General features: G+C 38.4%; 1 long non-coding RNA gene across 5 annotated transcripts in view; it reads left to right on the top strand.

Annotated features, from left to right (window-relative positions):
* LOC116896134 overlaps positions 1–20,139 on the top strand; it is a 68,174-nt gene that overhangs the window by 24,661 nt on the left and 23,374 nt on the right. The window lies entirely within an intron of this gene.

Genomic DNA, 20,139 nt, shown 5'->3' on the forward strand with positions numbered 1-20,139 from the left:
TTCTGTTTGCCATCCCTTGCTTTACAGAGTCAGCTATGAAACAAGTTTAAAGTACCCATTTAAGTCTTGCTACAAATTATTTTAACTCAGGAAGTTACATGACCTTGATTGTGGTCTGTGAAGGTTGTAATTCGCTGACTGCCAAATGCTTGAGGGAGAACCAGCCTCTCCTAATCATTAGGGTCTGTGGGAAAAAGAACATACCTAGGGTAAATATGTGATAAGTACTGTGACCAAAGGAACATAGGGAAGAAAGGGTTTGTCTTACACTTCCACATCACTGTTCATTATCAAAGGAGGTCAGTCAGAATAGGAACTCAAACAGAACAGAAACCACAAGGCAAGACCTAATGCAGAGGTCGTAGAGGGGTGCTGCTTACAAGTATTATTCTCCACTGACTGCTTGCCTGCTTTATTATAGAACTCAATAAATCATCCCCAGGGTGGTGCCATCTACAATGGGCTGGACCTTTTTCTATTCATCACTACTTAAGAAAATAACCTACAGCCAAATCTTATGAAGGCATTCATAACTAAGGCTCCCATTTTTCAAATATATCTAGCTTGTGTGAAGTTGACATAAGACCAACCAGAACAATTGACCCCTTGTCAACTTGTCACAGGAACACATCACTCTTAAGCTGTAACCTTTCCTTTTTTGTTTTTCCCCAAGATCACTTACACATACTATAAACATTACAATATTAACGTTCCAATACTTAAAAGTCACAGTCTTTAAAAATTCAGTCTCTTTAAACCAGTCTCTTAAAATAAAAAGCCTTTTAACATTCAAAGTATCTCAACTGTGGGCTTCTATAAAGTAAAAAAATAAATAATATTTTTTGCTTCAAGAGGGAAAAATCAGGGCACAGGGCACAGTCACAATCATATCAAAGCAAAACCAAACTCCAACTGTAAATATCTCAGTAACCAATGTCTGGGATCTACTCATGACATGCTGGGATCCTCCAAAGGACTTAGATCTCTTCTCCGGCTCTGGGCTCTGCAGCAGACACAGGTTGTCTCCTAAGCTCTGTCAGGCTCCACTCCATACCTTCTGATATCCTTGATGGTCATCCTACTATATTGCCGTCTCCAAAATGCTGGGGTTGCATCTCAAAAATGCTACAACTGGGTTACACTTTCACCAATAGCCTCTCCTGAACTCTCTTCTCTTCTCCTTCTCTCTAGGACCTCTTCATGCCTTTAAAACTACCTTGCTGACTCTTCCTCCCTTTCTTCAGATAACCCTAGATGGTGTCAAGTTGACATAAACAGCCAGTACAGTAGTCACTGACTTAACAGCTGACATCCACATAAGTGAATTCCTATTTGTTTCTCTGGGTCTAAATAACCTCTCCTTGAATGATTTTTTTCAGAGTTTCATCCTAAATGGACCTCCAAATTTTCTGATTTTATTTCTTCATCAATGGAGTAATATTCCACTTTGTAAATGTGCCACATTTTTTAATTCATATGTTGATGTTTTCAGTTTCTGGCTATTATGAATATAACAGCAATGAAGATGAATGAATGAGCAACCGTAGTAGGATGAGATATCCTTTGGGTATATGCCCATGAGTGGTATAGCTCCCATCTTCCGGACAAACAGCCACACGTGTTTCCAGGGTGGCCGTAGCAGTTTGCACTCCCACCAGCAATGGAGAGGGCGCTACCCCACTCCCTATTCTCACCAGCATGACCTGTTAATTGTTTGTTGTATCTATATCCTGGCCATTCTGACAACTGTTAAATGAAGTATTGAAGAAGTTTTAGATTGAATTTCCTGATGACTACAGATATTGAAGATTTCCTTGAGTGTTTCTCAGCTGTTTGAGTTTCCTCTTTAAGAATTCTCTAATTTTATCCGGACCCCATTTTAAAAATTGGGTTATTTGTTTCCTTAATACTTAACTTTTGAGATATATATGTATGGGTGTGTGTGTGTGTGTGTGTGTGTGTGTGTGTGTGTGTGTGTGTATTAGAGATTAGATATTATCTTTTTATCAGATGTATAATATGTAAATCTATTCACTCAAGGTTGTACTTTCTTCTCATAATAGTGACCACTGCTTCTCAGATTTTCAGCTTCACGAGGTCCCATTTATTGATTCTTTCTCAGAGAGCCTGTGCTGAATGAGTTCTGTTCAGAAAGTATTTTCTTGTGTCAGTGAGTTCAAGGCTATTCCCTACAATCTAACCAGTGTATCTGGTTTTATATTGATATATTTGGTCATTCAAGTTTGAATTTTGTGCAAGATACTATGTAATGACCTATTTGGATTCTTCTACATTTAGCCATCCATTTGACCAAACCATTTGCTAAAGATGCTGTTTTTGTTTTTGTTGTTGTTGTTGTAGTTGGTTAGTTAGTTAGTTAGTTAGTTAGTTAGTTAGTTAGTTAGTTAGTTTTTCTCTCAGTGTATATGTCTGGATTATTTTTCAAAAATCAGTTGACTTTAGGTATGTAGATTTCTGTCTTGTGTTTTCAGTTTGGTTTCATTGATCATTTTTTCCCTTTTTGTGCCTACTTGATCATGGTGGATGATCTTTTGAATATGTTATTGGATTCGGTTTACAGGTATTTTACTGAGTATTTTCTTTTGCGTCTATGTTCATAAGAGAAATTTGCCTGTAATTCTTTTCCTGTTTTGCATATTTGTGGGGTTTTGCTATCAGGGTAACTGTGGCCCCATAAAATCAATTTGCCAATATTCCTTCTGTAACATAAAGAGTATTGGGATTAGTTCTTTATTGAAAGTCTGGTAAAATTCTGTGCTAAAACTATTTGGCCCTGGTACTTTGTGGTTGGGAGACATTTAATCTCTTCTTCTATTTCACTGGGCATTATTGGTCTGTTTCAATTGCCTGTATGACCTTGATTTAACTTTGGTTGGTGGTATGTATTGGAAAAATTATCTGTTCTTTTAGATTTTCTAATTTGGTGGAGGACAGAATTTTTAAAGTATGCCCTTATAATCCTTTGAATTTCCTTGGTGCCTTTTGTTAAGTCTCCATTTTCATCTACAATTTTGTTAACTTGGATCTTCTCTGTTTGCATTTTAGTTACTTTGGCTATGAATTTCTCAATATTTCTCAAAGAAACAAAACTTTATTTCAGTAATTCTTTGCATTTTTTTGTTTCTATCTCATTGGTTTTAATTCTGATTTTATTTCGTGCCATGTACTCCTTTTTGATTGTCCTTTCTTCTTTTTGTCCTACAGCTTTCGAGTGTGCTGTTGAGTTGCTAGTATAAGGCGTTCTCTCTCTCTCTCTCTCTCTCTCTCTCTCTCTCTCTCTCTCTCTCTCTCTCTCTCTCTCTCTCAGTGTAAGCACTTAGTGCTGCCTTCACCATGTCCCAGAAGTATGGGTATGCTAGGTTTTCATTTTCAATCGATTCTAGAAAGTCTTTATTTTATTTCTTTTATTGATTAGAAAGTTGTTCAGTTTCCATGCATTTTTAGGCTCTTTTTTTTGTCTCTGTTGTTATTAAAGTCCAGCTTTAATTCCTGGAGGTCTGTTAAGATGCAAAGTTTTTTTTTTTAAAGATTTATTTATTATATGTAAGTACCCTGTAGCTGTCTTCAGACACCCGAAGAGGACATCGGATCCCATTACAGATGGCTGTGAGCCACCATGTGGTTGCTGGGACTTGAACTCAGGACCTCTGGAAGAGCAGTCGGTGCTCTTAACCACTGAGCCATCTCTCCAGCCCAAGATGCAAAGTTTTATTTCAATGTTCTTGTATCAGTTAAGACTTCCTTCGTATAGTGACTATGTGGTCATTTTTGCAGAAAGTTCCACAAGCTGCTAAGAAGAAGCATTCTATTTTGTTTGGATGTAATATATAGGCCCATTTGGTTTATAATGTCAGTCAACTCTGTTTAAATTTTTGTCTTTATGCCCTATCTATTGGTGGCAATGTCTTGAAGTCTTCCACTTTGTGTGTGTGTCAGTATTTTTGTTTTATTTTATTTTATTTTTTATGGTCTTGGGCTTCTTTGGGTTTGCTGTATAGCTGTTAAAATTTTCAATCTACTCTTTTTGGGTTTCTCCTTTGATGAGTATGTAGTGACCTTCTTTGTCTCCTCTGATTAGTTTTGGTTTGAAGTCTATTTTATCAGATATCAAAATGGCTATAGCACCTTCCTTCTTAGGTCCGTTTTCTTAGAATATCTTTTTTCTTCCTTTCACCCTGAGGAGATGTCTATCTTTGATACAGGGTACATTTCTTAGAAATAGTAGAATGGATCTTATTTTCACAATCATTCTGTTAGTTTTTGTCTTTTTTATCAGGAGAATGTATACCATTGATGTTGAAAGTCATCAATGAACAGTTTTTGTTAATTCCTTTTATTTTGTTTCTGTGGTAGGTCCTCTATCACCACGTCTTTTAATTTCCTGGCCTGGGATTATTTCTTCCCCCAATATACCCTGGAATTATTTTCTTGAATATGGTTGGTTAATTTTTTCACATTGGAGTTTTCCTTCTGTATAGGTGGATTTGTATGTAGATAGTGTCTTCTATATTAGTGGATTTATAGGTAGATAAAACCTTGAATTTGGTTTTATCATGGAATGTCTCTGTTTCCCCATCTAGTATGATTGAACATTTTGTTGGGTATAGTACAATGGTCTAAGATCCGTGGTCTCTTAGAGTTTGTAAAACATCTGTCCAGATGTTAGTTTTTAGAGTCTTCACTAAGAATTAGTTGTTATTTAATTAGTCTGTCTTTATATGTTACTTTGTCTTTTTTTCTTCCCAGCTTTTAACATTTTTTTTCTGTATAGATTTTTTATTACTATGTGTCAAGGAGATTTTTCTGGTACAGTTTATTTGGTCTTTTGTATGTCTCTTCTGATTTGATAGGTACCTCCTTCTTTAGGTTATGAAATTTTTGTTGTATGGTTTTGTTGGAAATTATTTGTTTATATATTTGATCTTTTCAGTGTCCCAGATTCCCTGGAAGCTTTGTTCCTGATTGATTGATTGATTGATTGATTGATTTCTTTCTTTTTTTCTTTCTTTCTCTCTCTCTTTCTTTCTTTCTTTCTTTCTTTCTTTCTTTCTTATTTTCTTTGACTGGTGTATCCATTACCTCTGTCTTATGTTTACTGCCTTAGATTCTCTGTTTCATTAATTTTATTCTGTTGATAATGTTTGTCTCTGAGATTCCTGCTTGAGTTCCTATATTTTTCATTTCCAGATTTCCCGTAGTTTAAGTTTTCTTTATTATTTCTACTTCTACTTTTGGGTATTAAATTATTTTTTCATTTCCTTCCAGCTGTTCATGTTTTCATAGATTTCCTTTATGGACTTGTTCATTTTATCTTTACCAGCCTTTATCACTTTCATGTAGTCCATGCCAAGGTCCTTGTCTTGAGTCTCAGCCGTGCAGCATTTCCCAGAGGCTATTTTACTTGGGTTACTGGACTCCAGTGAGTACATATTGTGCTGGCTGATTTTATTCTTCTACTGTTCTATTTAACATCTAGGTTTGAGATGACTATAATTCTAGATGCCCATATCTACTCTTGTTTTTGTTGGATTGGTTTTTTGTTCCATTGTTGTTGTTGTTGTTGCTGCTGCTGTTGTTGTTGTTTTCTCCTTCACTGGTTCTTAGGAGTGTGTGGAAGCTGTGTATCGCATGGTAGGGAATGCTTCTGGGATATTACAAGGTATTCCCACTGGGGATTCTTAGTACAATATATTTCTAGGTGTTGGGATCTGATATTTAGAAATGAGTGAGGGCTGAAAGGTCTCTTAGGAGGAGGCCGAGGGTGTCAATAAAAAGGATAAAAGCAGGTATGCCAGAAGGATCTGCTTAGTCCCTGGGTTTGGGGGCACTGAGTGAGGAGAGGCCACAGCTAGTGATCTGCTGCTGAGTTAAGGTAAGGGGGAGAGTGATGACCCAAAGCTGGCCTTCCTGCTTGCCTGGCCTACTTGTTTCTCTGGCTGGCTGGGCAGGCAGGTTCCCAGGGAGTTCCTGCTGGAGTTGAACCCTAAAATAAAGGTCTCTGTGGGGAGGAAGGTTCAAAGAGAAGATCTGCACTGTCTACTGAAGATGGGGTCACAGAGGGCAGGGAGGCTTCAGTTGCAACTCTGCCTTAGGGTGGGGGTGATGCTAGGGAATTGACAACTTAATTTCTTGCTGAATAGGAAAGTAGTAGTAGTCACGAAGTTTCTGAGATAAAATATTTGATTGAAACAAAAGAACAAAGATTCTGATTTGGCTGCATCAACTTCAATCTGTCAGGAAGATATCTTCATGTTGTGTGCCGGCTCTGCCAGCTTCATGTTGCCACTGGCGCTGTTCCTTGCTTCCTCTTCACTGAAGAGCATGTGATTTCAAATCACTGCACCATTTTAATGGACCTTCTATGTTTAATTTTTAAAATTATTTTTAATTTATTCCTTGAAATTTTATATATGTATACAATATGTCTCAGCCATATCCATTCCTTATTCCCTTCCCTTTTCTAGACAAAAAGAAGTGTATTTAAAAATTACATTTTATTTATTTTTCCTTATTGCTAACTTCATTCTAATACCATTTAGTTGATAGTTATAATTTCATCCATTGCTTTGCCATCTGTAAAATAAAAATACTTCCCAACCTCAAAGAGACTGCTTCAAATTATGTTTTAATGAGCATTATAATTTTAATATGAAAATAGCCAAGTTATTAAGAAAAAAAGCAAAGGAAGCTAAATTGAAAGCCAGCCCTTTGTGTCCCTGTAATCTCCTTTTTTCACTATGGTCTTCAGAAGCAGAAGGAACCACACAAGACAGTCCTAGATCTGAAAGGGTTAGTTGGTGATTTGTGAATACCCACTGGTGGATGTGCGCGACCCTCTCTAATTGGAATATATTAGACTGTACATCTTTTTAATTGCTATGTGTTTTCTGGCTTCCTGGTCAACAAAGCAGAGACACTCATCTAACAACCAATGAACAGAATCTGTCACAATTGCCAGGGAGATGTCACTAGGATGAAGCCCCCAGGCAGGGCATCTTAAAGATTTGTGATTTCCGTGGTGACCGAGGGAAAATTAAAAAGGGATTCTCTAAGGTGGGATGAGAAGACTAAAAAATGTTATTAAAGACTTGGTTTCTGTACGCAGCATTTTATTAATGCGGTGCCTTTAATGAGCTTTCCTCTACAGACTCGGCAGCCCTTGTTTAGAACTGCATGAAGAGCAACACAGATGGCAAACTTGGCCTGAATAAATTGGCCACAGTCGGTCATGATTTAGTACATTAAACGGTTGCATTCAAAAATGAATTTTTAAAGCACAAATGCTGTAGCATCTGATATTTATAAAAGTACTATTTGTATTCTAACCTCCAGACAAGTAAACAGCTTTAATGGGCTTAAACACCTTTACCCAAGATCATTTTATAAGTAAGAAGATAACTTGGAATTGGAAACCTCTCTCCCTCCATCCTCCCTCCAACAGGCCTACCCTCCTCTCTCCCACATCTCTTCCCACACTTTCTTCATCTCTGTCGTTGTCCCTCTCTCCTTCCGTTCCTACCTTCCTCCTTTCTTCGTGGTGTCCATTTTACTTTGCTGCCACTCTCTCCTCTTCCACCATCCCCACTCTTAACCTCTTTCTGTTTCTGCCTTCAAAATGACCCTACCGATGTTACAAAATCTTGTTCCGTTTGAAATGTTCACTGATTTGCATGTCACGTTAGATCAGTTTTCAAGATTATATGTCTTCCTGTCAATCTTTCCTCCCAGCAAGTGACATGCAAATACATACAGTTAGCAAGCTTTGAGATTATGTAATGAGTGTCTTATGGCTGTGATCATGATTTAATGATCGTAAATAATGTTTATGGCCATTTCTTCACAACCTCATCTTTTGATTAGATGCAGTAAAAAACCTGCACAAATATTTTGGCTGAATAATCTCTGCGTGATGATTACTGGTTTTGTGATAACAAGGATGAAGCACAGTGATTTCCAATAGTTCGATAGAGTTCTAATTTGCATTATGGTTTCTAGAACTCTGAAATGAGCACAAATATGGGCTGCTTCACTGATATTAAGAAAATTATTTTGGAATACTTACTGAACTTAACGATAATTTTCCTTTTCAAAATGTTGCTCTGTGTTCAGTTCTTCTCCAGCAGTGCTGCAGTGGACAGTTCCTTAGTCTGTACTTAGAACAGTTTGCATCCTTTAAGACTGGTGTCTGTAGATGAACACAGCAGATGCAGTGAAATTAGACATTAATAGAGGAGTGATTGTGTTGCGTTACACACCTCGTCTGAGTAGTCAACAATGACAGGCTTTACACTGGAGAAACCAGGATTCCAGTAGGAACTCAGTCCAAGATGGTAGATGTCACCTTCCTGATCAGGGACTAAACACCTGGGTGATTCTGGGAGAACTGCTGTTCTTTGTCTTCAGGCCACACTGGGATACAGAGAAGCTGAGTTCTGGTGTCTGTAATGAACAATGCCCATGGTCACCACAGGAAAGGCAGCCTCCAAACAACGGGGTAGAGAATCTCACAGGTTAGACTGGAAGTCAATGAAGTTAAAACCAAAGCTCTCTGACCACTTATGTTCCCTGCCATTTCCTTCTTCACACACAGTAGACCAATTTGCTCATTTCCCCAAATTGCTCCCATACCCATCCACTCCACTTTTATCTTCCTAGTCATGCAACTTTGAGTTTTCTTTTTCCTTCCAGTGAGTCTAGTTTGTTATTCAACTACTCTTGGAAGTGGGACCTGCTTGGAATATTTTCAACCTACCAGGGGTCCTACCACTAAAGAAAACTGACTCTACATTTCCCAGCAGCTATCTTATCTCAATAGCTTCAGAACTGGTGGGATTTCATACTCGCTTCCCCATCCCCTTCAGGCCACAGTTTTGTCTTGTGTGATCTGGAGCAAGCAGGTCTTATACACACTCTCACAATAGTTGTGTGTTCATATAGGTACCTGACTCTTAAAGTCTGTCCTCCTTGTCTTCCATGAAGATCCATGAGCCTTGGTAATAGTGGTTTGCTTTAGATGTCCTATTTAGGGCCAAGGACTCAATGATTCTTTATTTTCTGCAGCTGACCAGTGTAAGGTCTTTTGTTAATTTTCAGAAAATGCTTCTCTGCTCTGAGTTGGGAGAGACACTAACCCATGGGTGAAGCTACGTCTTAAAAAAAAAAAACTTTGTTATATTGTCACAATCTCTACTTGAAGGTTTATCATAGAACTTAGTGATAGGTTCTGGGATGATTCAGCTTCTAAAATGTATTCATTATGATATGTTCACATTTTGTGATGTTTCAATTACGGTGAGGCAGTTAAACTCCTAGCAATAATGTCAACAAAATGTTATTAGTTAGTTTGTTTCATGTATAACTGACAAATAAATCGGTAAGTACTTTAGGAAATACTTGCTCTAAACCAGCATCATCAATTTCTATGAGGAGGTATATTTTGGTAATACTGTTTTATTATTTTAATTTTTAAAAGAATGACAGCCACATTATGAATATCAAATACATTAATGTGAATTTACATTATTGTCTGTTCATGTTCCTGTTGAAGCGAATTTGTGAGCACATCAAACATTCAGATGGTTTTGCTGCCATGACAAGAGCAGTTATTCGTTCTACTCAGAAACATTCTTGCTCTGACCTTGATACCTGTGTCCTATCCTCATGCAAGACACCATGTCAGTACTGAACTTCACTTTTGGGTATTAGCTTTCTTCAGAGCCCCTTTCTTTCAGCCAAGTGATAACAAGCATTAACATCATCTAAGAGCTTCTCATCCAAACCATTAGCCTATTTTAGAGCCCTCATTTACCCTTTTCACAAGGTTTCTTGGGGACATAACTAATGCTTTCACCTTCAAGGTACTGTTACATTCCTGGAATTCTGATTTACACACGACCCCTGAACAACATGAATAGAAGAGTTATCTCCAGTGCTGGCACATTTCATGTCATTAAAGGACCCTGGAATAAGACATAAGGTAGGACTCCACATCCTAGCAATGAGCACTATCACTAAGCTAGCCTAGAACAAGACCATTTTCTAAAAATGTTTCGACTGGAGACTACTGATATGACTAATTTGTCTGTCCTGGATGCTTAAGTGGGAAACTGAAAGACTCTGGAGATCATACTAGGAAGTATTAAAAGGAAACAGAAGCCATGCAGCCTGTTGCTATAGTATAATCCTTAAGATTGGGTCACTTATAATGAAAATAGAGTTATTTCTTACAATTTTAGAAGCCAAGAAGTCCAAGATCAAAAGGCCAAGTGAATGTGGGACTTTAGATTAAAATCAAGGAAATAGTATGTAGAGGATTCCATAGGTTGTGTCTACTCTCTTCTGCTTTCCTATACAGCTCTAATCCTATAATTACCATTCTACTCTCAGGATCCAGTTAATCCTAAACATCCTAAGACCCCATCTCCAGGAACCAGCAGCATACACATTTGGAGGGGTTGTTTCTAATGCCTAACATTTTGGGAACCCATTTAAGAACAGCAAGAAAGAAGTGATAACTCTGGTTTGCAATGCTATGGAGAGGCAACTGTTATAGAAGTGAGTGCTGAGATGGCTAGGGGTGAGGATGGCTGGATACCCCAGAACTTCTGCTTCCTCATCAGAGAGTCCTGTCATGGTACTTTCCTGGTTTTTCCATGCAGCTTTGCAAGGTCTCCTTCTACGAATTAACCTCTTCAAATCTATCCTATCACAGTCTCTGAAATGCAAGCAGTTAAAACACTACCATACGCTCCATTCACATACACAACATCTTAAAGCATTGCCCATACAAATGAATGTGAGCTCACTGCAGAACTCAGGAGAAACTAGATAGATGGTAGTGGTTTCCCCAGCTCATTTCTCTGACTCGAAATCATAGCTATGAAATCTTTGTTCTTGGGACTGAAGTTTTTAATTGATCGTTTTACACAAATATCAAATCTAAAAGCACTAATCAAGAAAAAGTGTTTCTAGCTAATGGCAAAATCTATCTTTAATAAATTCAAATGTACAGGTGAGGTTGTTCTCTTTGTTGTCATGTGTGACAACAACCATCCATGCGTACCACCATGAACCCATGAAAGAATGGGAGTTGTCATGTAGAGGCAACAACTTCATTCATCTTCAGGGAAGAAGATGCACTTTGATTCTCTGCCTACAGAGAGTTTACAGAGCCTTCATGATGCTCCTGGTTGGGTAGAACTGTAGCATGGGAGGAAGACCTGTCAACAAACTGTGTTGACTCTTTGCTAACGCAGTCAGACTTACAATATCTACAGAATTTGTGTGTGTGGAGAGGGGCAATAGGTGCTAGTCAGAATTTCAGCCCTGGGGTCTGTTGTGTAGACTGCTACTTATGGGAACAAGGACGTATTTGGCTCACCTAGAGCAGTTAAGAGATTAGTGATTTAAAAAAAATAACCCTCTACACTAACTTAAAAAAAACATAGCAACAAAATGTAGATAGAGATTCTCACAGTGCAACACATTTTAAACATTTTGTGTTATTTTTATGTGATACAAATTTATCTTTTGATATCAGAATAATCTCATTGTTGTGAAACAATTAAAAAGTCGTTAATTGGTAAATGTCCATGTACATTCTCACTTGTAAGTTCTTTACCCACTTGGTATAATCCATTGGTGAGCATATCTATGTGGACAGTCTCTTAGGCAGAAGGTTCTCACCCACACCTTCAGTGGGTACCCAGATTTCCATCCCATTCCTCTAGAATAGTGTAGTATTTTAAGTACTGCATTATCATCTCACATACACTTTCAAACTAATATCACGGTGATCACTCTTAGGTGCACCATTTTGATTTGAACGCATGTTGTACATATTCCTTCCTACTAATAAATAAGGCTTCACGTTTTATTAATTTAATCATTTCAAAACAGACTTCAGAATTTTCAGTGTTGTTTGAATTCATCTTACTTCCTCTCTTTTATACTCCTTTTGTTTTTACTTTAAAATTTACTGTGAGGTTTAAAGTATTTTCCATTTTTAAAAACCTCTTGAGCAGGTGGATAACAATGATGATTCTATGGTGTTTTCTCATGCTAACACCTGTGTTGGTCCTGGGTGGATTTTTTTCCCCCTACTTTCTGCAGGCTTTGTAACTGTTCCCTCTCCTGTTAGGGTGCGGGCTGATTTTATATTCCTAGAATTGGTTTCGAGCTCTTGTGCAGGACTCAGTTTAGTAACTTGAATACAGTTGAATCTTTTCCAAACTTGTTTTTATGATTCATTCAGCGGAATGCTTAGTCTAAGACTGGTGAACACTTTGTAGTTGGCTGGCCCTCATTGCCTCATGCCTCCTCTGATGCTTTTTTTTTCATCAATAGTAAATGAAAATATATTTATAATTTTAAATATATTACATAATTTCCCATCTCTAAGATGATTTTTGGCCTTTTTCTTCATTTATAGCCTTTTGAAAATTAAGTGTACTTTACCTGGTATTTTTTCAGCAGGTAGGTAAATCGGGGTATTGCTAATTCATCTTGTTTAGAAACAAAATTCTATATCATACTTAAAATGATCATTTATTCATAAAATTTAAACTCAAAGGTTTTTAACTTTTTGTTTTATTATTATTAACTTGAGTATTTCTTATATACATTTGAATGTTATTCCCTTTCGGTTTCGGGCAAACATCCCCCCCTCCCCTTCCTTATGGGTGTTCCTCCCAACCCCTCCCCCATTGCTGCCCTCTCCCCAACAGTCTAGTTCACTAGGGTTCAGTCTTAGGGACCCAGGGCCCCCTTCCACTGGTGCTCTTACTAGGATATTCATTGCAACCTACTAGGTCAGAGTCCAGGGTCAGTCCATGTATAGTCTTTGGGTAGTGGCTTAGTCCCTGGAAGCTCTGGTTGGTTGGCATTGCTGTACATATGGGGTCACGAGCTCCTTCAAGCTCTTCCAGTTCTTTCTCTGATTCCTTCAACAGGGGTCCCGTTCTCAGTTCAGTGGTTTCCTGCTGGCATACGCCTCTGTATTTGCTGTATTCTGGCTGTGTCTCTCATGAGCGCTCTGCACTCACATTTTGATCATCCGTCTTGAGTTTCATTTGTTCTAGGCATCTAGGGTAACTCAAGCATTTGGGCTAATAGCCACTTATCAATGAGTACATACCATGTATGTCTTTCTGTGATTGGGTTAGCTCACTCAGGATGATATTTTCCAGTTCCAACCATTTGCCTACTAATTCCATAAAGTCATTGTTTTTGATAGCTGAGTAATATTCCATTGTGTGTAGATGTACCACATTTTCTGTATCCATTCCTCTGTTGAAGGGCATCTGGGTTCTTTCCAGCTTCTGGCTATTATAAATAAGGCTCGATGAACATAGTGGAGCACGTGTCTTTTTTATATGTTGGGGCATCTTTTGGGTATATGCCCAAGAGAGGTATAGCTGGATCCTCAGGCAGTTCAATGTCCAATTTTCTGAGGAACCTCCAGACTGATTTCCAGAATGGTTGTAGCAGTCTGCAACCCCACCAACAATGGAGGAGTGTTCCCCTTTCTCCACATCCTCGCCAGCATTTGCTGTCACCTGAGTTTTTGATCTTAGCCATTCTCACTGGTGTGAGGTGAAATCTCAGGGTTGTTTTGATTTGCATTTCCCTTATGACTAACGATGTTGAACATTTCTTTAGGTGTTTCTCAGCCATTCGGCATTCCTCAGCTGTGAATTCTCTGTTTAGCTCTGAACCCCATTTTTTAATAGGGTTATTTGTCTCCTTGCTGTCTAACTTCTTCAGTTCTTTGTATATTTTGGATATAAGCCCTCTATCTGTTGTAGGATTGGTAAAGATCTTTTCCCAATCTGTTGGTTGCCGTTTTGTCTTAACCACAGTGTCCTTTGCCTTACAAAGCTTTGCAGTTTTATGAGATCCCATTTGTCGATTCTTGATCTTAGAGCATAAGCCATTGGTGTTTTGTTCAGGAAATTTTTTCCAGTGCCCATGTGTTCAGATGCTTCCCTAGTTTTTCTTCTATTGGTTTGAGTGTGTCTGGTTTGATGTGGAGGTCCTTGATCCACTTGGACTTAAGCTTTGTACAGGGTGATAAGCATGGATCGATCTGCATTCTTCTACATGTTGACCTCCAGTTGAACCAGCACCATTTGCTGAAAATGCTATCTTTTTTCCATTGGATGGATTTGGCTCCTTTGTCAAAAATCAAGTGACCATAGGTGTGTGGGTTCATTTCTGGGTCTTCAATTCTGTTCCATTGGTCTATCTGTCTGTCTCTGTACTAATACCATGCAGCTTTTATCACTATTGCTCTGTAATACTGCTTGAGTTCAGGGATAGTGATTCCCCCTAAGTCCTTTTATTGTTGAGGATAGTTTTAGCTATCCTGGGTTTTTTGTTATTCAGATGAATTTGGAAATTATTCTGTCTAACTCTTTGAAGAATTGGATTGGTATTTTGATGGGGATTGCATTGAATCTGTAGATCGCTTTTGGTAAAATGGCCATTTTACTATATTAATCCTGCCAATCCATGAGCATGGGAGATCTTTCCACCTTCTGAGGTCTTCTTCAATTTATTTCTTCAGTGTCTTGAAGTTCTTATTGTACAGATCTTATATTTGAAGCTCTATATCTGATTAAGAAGGCTTACCTAGAAGAATAAACAAAGAAACAGAAGCATGTAAATCTTACTCACATTTTGTAATAGTCACTTTTATTTGCTTGGTGCAATTGTCATCTCAGGCTTACTGATGAACAAGCTCACCCTTGCTGGTTAACTCTGAACCCTGGCCGGTTCAACTCAACTGTCCTGGCTCAAATTCCTCTCTAAGATGGCCAGTTCAGTCTGGCTCCTCTCGGCTTCTCACAGAGTTGCTTCGATTGGCCACAAACTGACTCTTGCCATCTGTTCTCATCTTCTGACTCTTTCTTGTTATCTGGCTTCACCTACCTCTGCTGACCTGTACAGAAAGGCATGGACTCCACTCCACTGCACTGCAGTCACTGCACTGACTTCCCGCTGACTGGCTCTCCCCCTGCCCTGCTCTTTCAATACATTCTCTTCCCTGTGCCGTCCTCTTGAGAGTTGGGTGTATGTCATCTGACTTATTCTGTCAAATTTTTCTCTGACTCATTACTTTGTCCACTCCCCATTTTGCTGTTACTTTCAAACATGGGTGTCTCCTTCTATAAACTAACTTTACTTCCATTGTTAAGGATTGGTTTTGTGCACCAAGAGCTTACCTGTGTTCCTGACAGATCACACAGGCCTAGAAAATCTCTGGATGAGATCGGGGCAACCATGTTGCTAGATTCAAATTCCTCTAAAACACTTCAACACAGCCATCCTGTGAAGTGTTTTCAATATTCAAATCACATAATTACTAAAGGGTTTAAATGACGTTATGTCCAATGTTGCTATTAAGTGGACTTATATCCAAATCAAATGTTGCTATTGACATTATTAAATTAAATGTTGGTATGAAATTTTGTTTTGATATTTTTTTGTTTATCCTCACTTAAATATTGTTAGTGTGATAATTTTATACAATGCAGCCAATTTTAGAGCAATAACCAGCATTATGGAGATGTTAGAAGTAAGAGTATCTGTGCTATAAGAAATACATAGGAGCTTTATCTTTACTAAAACCTCATCGACACAAAAAGGAGAACAAAATTCATAAACAGCAATTTCAAAAATGCTTTCCACTTAGCTATCTTTGTTAAGCTTGCTTTTATATGGTAAATTTTTATATTATTAACGAGTAGTTTTAATACACGCAGAAAAATTCAGCGAGTAAAGACTTCCCTTTCAAGTCCTTGGCAACAGGTAACAGGACTTTGTCAAGTGTTGACAGTTAGCATTGTAGATGTGTGCCCGAATTTCCTGCTCACAGCATGATTCAGCTCAGAGATCCATCTGCTAGCTGTAGTCAGAGTGATATGTGCACCCTTCGTTGCTGCCTGCAGTAATACAGTGTCACATTTAGAGAGGTAAGAACTGACATCACAGTAGCAAAATATGAGAATGACCATTCTAATAAAAATATCACATTCGTGTCTCATTTTTATTAACAAATAATGCCAACAACTTTGCTCCATTACTTTGCTCAAACCGGAAAGCCCGAAGTGAAAAATGCTTCCCCAAACGGTCTTATTTGGGAGAACAATATTGCTGTAGCCGAGAAAGCTGAAGGTAACTGTCAGACTCTGACAGCGTATTTTCTAATATATCTCTTCAAAGGCGAAATCTAATCATGCCCTCTCTTTCCCCTGCTATTTAATCCCTCTCTTCAATGCTTCCTGCCTCCCAAAAGCTGTAATGAAAACCCTCATTCCTGGGAAAAGCTCTCAGCTCCCTCATCTCTCATTAGCTGAACCCAGTTTTGTCAAGTTATATTTCCTCAGCTTTCTGCCATGGCTGAAGTGTATACACACACACACACACACACACACACACACACACACACACACACACAAACATACATACACACATATGGTGGGGTGTTTGTTTCTCAGAGGAAATATATTGCAGCTTAATAACATGTTGGGAACAAGTAGCCAGGTCAGAGCCCGTTATTTATCCTTTTGGTGCAGTGTTTTGTTTAGAAGTCAGCAGAAATGAAACAATAGCATTCCACGTAGAACAGACAACTTATCCATTATGAGCGTCCGTATTAGAAAAAGAAAGAGGGTAAAGGAAGCCGTTAATAAAATTTTTCATACTTATTTTACTTGATATTATTTCGCCTTTAATTCCCCCGATAGAAATCAGGAATATGATGGAAGCTATTTCTCTAACAACTGAAGTCAGTTATCATATAGAAAAGATGATAGAATCAAGCTTCTCCACAAACAGAATAGACCGTCCGTGAGTCTGTCAAACATAAAATCTGTCAAAAGATTTCTTAAAGCAACTGCCGTGGGTTCTAGGCTAGCCAATTTGACACAAGCCAGAGTCACTTGGGAAGATAGAACCTCAACTGAAGAATTGCTGTGCCAGCCCTGAGTTAGTCACGGGCTGTAAAGCACAGTATCAGCGCAGGCAGATGCAATGTTCTTCCGTCGCCTCTGCTTCCGTTTCCGTCTCTAGGTTCCAGCCTTGAGTTCCTGCCTGATTTTCTTCCACGGTGGACTGTGATGGGCGATGCAAACCAAACTAAACCCCTTCCTCCCCTTGTTATTTTTGGTATTATTTCATCACAGCATCAGAAAAACAACCCAATATAGAACATTTGGTATGTGCTGACAGACACTGCAGCCTCCATTGCTACAGAAGTGATTCACGGCATTGAAAGAGAATGAATCCATCCTGCAATCCCATCACTCCAGAGGAAGAGCGCAAGATGGGTGGAAAGAGGCAGAATTAAGCGCTGTCTCAACACACACACACACACACACACACACACACACACACACACACACACACACCCAATCAAATAAACAAGCCAAAGAATAAACGCTAGCAAAAGAACAAGCACCAATATGAACCAATGTAGAAATCAGACACAGGAACTGTTTACTCTTTGAATGCCAAGGAAGCTCATCTAGTGCAACCATCACATCTTAAACTTCCCTGTTATTTAGTAATATTGTCCAAATTTAAAGTTAAAACCAATCCATTTGTATATTTTCTGAATTTCTTATGTCCTCTATACTAAACATCTGAAATCAATTGTATACGTGCCAAAATGCTTTAAATTCTATAATCTACATTCCCTCTTTCTCAAGATCCTGAAGGATTCTAAATCCTTGTTAGAGTACCTTCTTGTTGTGGAAATACTTGTACTGAAAATTTTTATCTTCATATTTGTCATTTATTGTTACATAACAAGCAACCTCAAACTTCATATAGGAAAACAAAAATAATTTTCAGTGTCCTCCCAAAGGACAGAAATGGTATCAGAGATGGCCACTTAATTTTTCACTGTTTCTCCAGCATTGACCCTCAATACAAATATTTAATTTAATAACAACATCACTGCATAGAATCTATATTATGTAATTGATTTTTCAAACATTGAATAGTTGAAGTATTTTTGAAGTACTATTTTCCCTGTGTTCATTAAAGAAGATTAGCATAAATGATTTCAACTAAAGTTATGCATGTGAACATGAATGAATATATATAACCATGAGTGAAGTAGAATTAAATATAAGGATAAACACATCTACTAAAGTGTAAAGTAAGAACCTCTTCCTCCACAAGTTGCGGTTGCTCTGTCTTTTATCAACGCAGCAGAGGAGCAGACAAGACAGTCACCATCAGCAACCATTGCACTGTTTTCTAGGCACCTTGTACCATAATTTCCTCAGTCAGCACTCATCAGTTATTTCAGATTTGTTGCTATGAAAACAAGAGGAACGGAAAAAAAGATCCATTGTGTAGAAACCCATTCACTTACAAATTTAATTTATCAACAGGCTTTGGGATCACAAATTAAACTTCTCTCAGTAAACAGCGGGCCTCAGCATGACTGAGGAACACAATGAACATTCTTATTCCTGGATACAGAAGGCAGTAGGTTCACTCAAAGGGCCGCCCTCCTAGCTGTATATGACATCAAGTATCCCTGCTGATATGTTTAACACCAAATTACCAGTTGCATGGTATTATTAAATAGCTAGGAAATGATTATCTACTGAGATCAGTGTGATACAATGGAGAAAATACAACATTACAGTGTGTCGATCTGCCCCTGAGGAGACTTTGATGTTATATTTTACTGTATTATTAAGGTTGTGTTTTTAGGGTTTTATACTTAGGGGGTTGAATTACATATGATTTTTAAAGGTTATATTTTGGCCTTCAAAAAAATCCCCTTAAACTTAATCCCAGGGTGAAACAGACAATGGAAGGAAAGGCCATATAAAGTATGAGTTATAATTAACTAGAGGCGTGTGTTGGTGGGTCACCAATGTTTATGAAGAAACAGACATTTTATCAAGTAAGCTCCACAGTGTGACATCCATAGGACATTAAGTCTTGATTTTGAGTCTGTTCTGAAGTCCTTAGCAAACTTAGTTTTGTGGCCAAGTAGGTGACAACATTTCATAAACATGGATGCAGAAGTGAAGACTTTAAAATGGGAGAATTAAGCAGGAAATGAGAGAGTAGACAGAATAAAAGGTTTCCAGGCTCTTCCTAGGCCTGAACTAGAGTAGCTAACACCTCAGGGGCAGGGCCCCTTCAGTATGGCCTTCATCAGCCACGTGGGGACAGTGAGGCACCGTTCGCCTGGCTTTGCATCGCAATCTCTGGAAGGAAAGCAGTGCAAAGTGCATGGGCTAAGAAATGAGTGACCTCATCCTCAATCATTCCTGGTGCAGTCTCTTTGATATCATGATTTATTCTGCAACGATTTATAATGTGATGGCTCACGCATGTATTTATTCAGTGATGGTTTGCGAATGTATGTGTTCTGTGAGGGTTAATGCACGTATGTAATACTTTGTGGTCACAATCATTCCCCCATCTTCTCTCATTCCCTTCTCACCCCAGTTCCCTTCCATTTCCTCCCAAAAAGAGAGAATCCCATTCTCACTTATTTTGTTTTGTTCTGTATTTGTTTTGTGGCCATGGTTTAACCAGGGCTGCCCAGTTAGAACAGGGACATGAATGTGGGGTTACTGAGGATGGCAGCCTTTTTTCTTATATCTACTCTGCTCCAGGAAGAATGAAGCTTTATGAAGCCTTCTCCATCTATGACTAAATCTTTTGGATCCAGTCTTATACAGTGCCATATTGCAGCACGCTGCACACGGGTGAGAACACGACTGTCATAGGCATGCTACATACAAAAGACAGAGTTTTACGGCCCTTTTCCCCATTGTGTGTATGTGTGTGTGTGTGTGTGTGTGTGTGTGTGTGTGTGTGCATATACATATATTTTTTTTAATTTTATCGTCTATAGAGTTCTCTGACCTTTGTGGAGTTAATCATTCAACAGTCACTTTCTCTCAGCACCTTAGCCAGTCATGAGTCTCTGTGGCAATCCCTGATCACTTCGAAAAGAAATTTCCTTGATCAAGGCAGAGGGCAATGATAGTGTGTGTATAAAAACATAAATATTTTGGTCATCATTCTTGAGTTTCATGTGTTCTGTGCATCTAGGGTAATTCAAGCATTTGGGCTAAT

The sequence above is a fragment of the Rattus rattus genome, chromosome 3 (genome assembly GCF_011064425.1).
Source record: "Rattus rattus isolate New Zealand chromosome 3, Rrattus_CSIRO_v1, whole genome shotgun sequence".
NCBI lineage: Eukaryota > Metazoa > Chordata > Mammalia > Rodentia > Muridae > Rattus > Rattus rattus.